Below are 3876 nucleotides of genomic sequence, written 5' to 3' on the forward strand. Positions count from 1 at the left end.
GCAGCAGCAGGAATAGAGGCCAAGCTGTCCGCGGTTCCTGCAGAGGGAGAACCTTGACAAGGACTTGTGGGACTGACCATGCACAAAAGAGGAGGAAGACGAAGAAGAAGAAGAAGAAGAAGAGGAAGAAGAGGTGAGTGGTACCGTGCCATCTCTTCCAAAGCGTGACATGTAGCGATGACGAGCAGACTTCTTGCCTTCCACAACTTGTTTGGCTGCTGTGCTTCTTGGGCAGGGATGCATGAGAAGCGCTCTGATCCCTGCCAGGCGCTGGTGTTACCTGCAGGGAGAGCTGAGAAGTGGCAGCTGCAGCTGCCAGCATGGTGGAGCATGAGCAGCCGGCTCCCAGGCCAAATGGCCCAAAGAAATGGTGGCAAGGGGCGGTGCTGAGAAGTGCAGAGGAAGGCAAAAAACGGCCGGGGACCAGTGCCAATGTGCCCCGGGGGAAAAAGTTCCTTGCTGAGCCCAGTGCTGGCCATGGGCTGTTCCCTGAGCATGTGAGCCAGACCTGGCTCCTTGTCCCACAGGCTGCTCATGCTTCCCAGGAGCTGCCCAAGCCCTATCCTCCCTTGAGCTGGAGCTAGGTCGCGGACTTGCCAGAGTGCCCAGCTGCCTCTGAGCTGATAGACCTTGTGGGCAAGAATCCTTGCTGTCCCTGTGTAGGACAGCAGTGGGTGTTCCAAAGCACTGCAAGCCCTTGCAAGCCCTTGCAAGCCCTCGACATCCTATCTCTTACGGCTCCTGAGCGTTGCTCTGTAGGAGATGAGGATGGTGAGCTGTGCAGTGCTCCTCAAGAAAGAATTGCCTTGGTCTTGCCACTGCTATCCAGTTGAAAAGGATTTGCATCCATGAGCCGAGCTTGCAAGGTGGCCCTGCCAGCAGATTGTCTTGCAGCGGAGAACCTCCAGCAGCCTCATGCAAGGTTTTCTTCCCTCAGCCCCTGGCCTGTGATTCCAGCAGCTCCTCAAGTGCTTCCTGTCAGATGTGCTGGGGCTGCCCCCGGGCCAGCTCTGGCAGTGGACACGGGAGGCTGCTCCTCTGGATCCTGCGTGGGGCCTGGTGACCACTGCGTTGCCGGGTGCTGGCATTGTGACATGGGGGTGACACAGCCGCATATGTGCAGCCCTTTGGAAGAAGCCTTTGGGGTGCTGGCTCCAAATCAGTCCCTGTACCTACAAAGTAGGGGAGTAAGCAACCTAATAGAGTCCCTTTTTTGCAAAAAGACAGTGTGGATTTGTTGCCAGTGCAGCCTTACTTCCAGTAGCAATACTGCCTGTAGTATCATGTATGGAGGCCTCAGGGCTCGCTCAGGGCTTGTCACGCAGAACTGCAGGCCTGACAGAGCAGAACTGCGCTCCTCTCCTCTCCTCTCCTCTCCTCTTCTCTCCTGTCCGCCAGTCCAATATCTAAGAGACTGTTTGCCTGAAAGGACAGAGGGGTTTCAGTTCCAAAATCAATTTCAAGGACACATAACACAATGAATTTTATTTTATTTTGTTGTTAATTTATTAATTTTCTTGATTTTATGGTAATTCATGTTATGTTTCTTCGTGTCATTTTTCTTCCCTTTGTGACTCTGTTTCAGAACCCAGGCTCACAAGCATTAGCTCAAGCCCAAGTGTAGCCAGGAGTAGGCTGAGGCATTCTTCAGTTTAGCCTGAGAAAAGATCCCTTGCAGGCTGGCAAAGGCAAGTCCCAGAGCTGCAGAGAGCAGCAGCAGGAATAGAGGCCAAGCTGTCCGCGGTTCCTGCAGAGGGAGAACCTTGACAAGGACTTGTGGGACTGACCATGCACAAAAGAGGAGGAAGACGAAGAAGAAGAAGAAGAAGAAGAAGAAGAGGAAGAAGAGGTGAGTGGTACCGTGGCATCTCTTCCAAAGCGTGATATGTAGCGATGACGAGCAGACTTTTTGCCTTCCACAACTTGTTTGGCTGCTGTGCTTCTTGGGCAGGGATGCATGAGAAGCGCTCTGGTCCCTGCCAGGTGCTTGTGTTACCTGCAGGGAGAGCTGAGAAGTGGCAGCTGCGGCTGCCAGCATGGTGGAGCATGAGCAGCCGGCTCCCAGGCCAAATGGCCCAAAGAAATGGTGGCAAGGGGCGGTGCTGAGAACTGCAGAGGAAGGCAAAAAACCGCCGGGGACCAGTGCCAATGTGCCCCGGGGGAAAAACTTCCTTGCTGAGCCCAGTGCTGGCCATGGGCTGTTCCCTGAGCATGTGAGCCAGACCTGGCTCCTTGTCCCACAGGCTGCTCATGCTTCCCAGGAGCTGCCCAAGCCCTATCCTCCCTTGAGCTGGAGCTATGTCGCGGACTTGCCAGAGTGCCCAAGTGCCTCTGAGCTGATAGACCTTGTGGGCAAGAATCCTTGCTGTCCCTGTGTAGGACACCAGTGGGTGTTCCAAAGCACTGCAAGCCCTTGCAAGCCCTTGCAAGGCCTCGACATCCTATCTCTTACGGCTCCTGAGCGTTGCTGTGTAGGAGATGAGGATGGTGAGCTGTGCAGTGCTCCTCAAGAAGGAATTGCCTTGGTCTTGCCACTGCTATCCAGTTGAAAAGGATTTGCATCCATGAGCCGAGCTTGGAAGGTGGCCCTGCCAGCAGATTGTCTTGCAGCGGAGAACCTCCAGCAGCCTCATGCAAGGTTTTCTTCCCTCAGCCCCTGGCCTGTGATTCCAGCAGCTCCTCAAGTGCTTCCTGTCAGATGTGCTGGGGCTGCCCCCGGGCCAGCTGTGGCAGTGGACACGGGAGGCTGCTCCTCTGGATCCTGCGTGGGGCCTGGTGACCACTGCGTTGCCGGGTGCTGGCATTGTGACATGGGGGTGACACAGCCGCATATGTGCAGCCCTTTGGAGAAAGCCTTTGGGGTGCTGGCTCCAAATCAGTCCCTGTAGCTACAACATAGGGGAGTAAGCAACCTAATAGAGTCCCTTTTTTGCAAAAAGACAGTGTGGATTTGTTGCCAGTGCAGCCTTACTTCCAGTAGCAATACTGCCTGTAGTATCATGTATGGAGGACTCAGGGCTCGCTCAGGGCTTGTCACGCAGAACTGCAGGCCTGACAGAGCAGAACTGATCTCCTCTCCTCTCCTCTCCTCTCCTCTCCTCTCCTCTCCTCTCCTCTCCTCTCCTCTCCTCTCCTCTCCTCTCCTCTCCTCTCCTCTCCTCTTCTCTTCTCTCCTGTCCGCCAGTCCAATATCTAAGAGACTGTTTGCCTGAAAGGACAGAGGGGTTTCAGTTCCAAAATCAATGTCAAGGACACATAACACAATGAATTTTATTTTATTTTGTAGTTAATTTATTAATTTTCTTGATTTCATGTTAATTCATGTTATGTTTCTTCGTGTCATTTTTCTTCCCTTTGTGACTCTGTTTCAGAACCCAGGCTCACAAGCATTAGCTCAAGCCCAAGTGTAGCCAGGAGTAGGCTGAGGCATTCTTCAGTTTAGCCTGAGAAAAGATCCCTTGCAGGCTGGCAAAGGCAAGTCCCAGAGCTGCAGAGAGCAGCAGCAGGAATAGAGGCCAAGCTGTCCGCGGTTCCTGCAGAGGGAGAACCTTGACAAGGACTTGTGGGACTGACCATGCACAAAAGAGGAGGAAGAAGAAGAACAAGAAGAAGAAGAAGAAGAAGAAGAAGAAGAGGAAGAAGAGGAAGAAGAGGAAGAAGAGGTGAGTGGTACCGTGGCATCTCTTCCAAGGCGTGACATGTAGCGATGACAAGCAGACTTTTTGCCTTCCACAACTTGTTTGGCTGCTGTGCTTCTTGGGCAGGGATGCATGAGAAGCGCTCTGGTCCCTGCCAGGCGCTTGTGTTAGCTGCAGGGAGAGCTGAGAAGTGGCAGCTGCGGCTGCCAGCATGGTGGAGCATGAGCAGCCGGCTCCC

Source organism: Caloenas nicobarica, unplaced genomic scaffold, assembly GCF_036013445.1.
Source record: "Caloenas nicobarica isolate bCalNic1 unplaced genomic scaffold, bCalNic1.hap1 Scaffold_96, whole genome shotgun sequence".
Classification (NCBI taxonomy): Eukaryota; Metazoa; Chordata; class Aves; order Columbiformes; family Columbidae; genus Caloenas; species Caloenas nicobarica.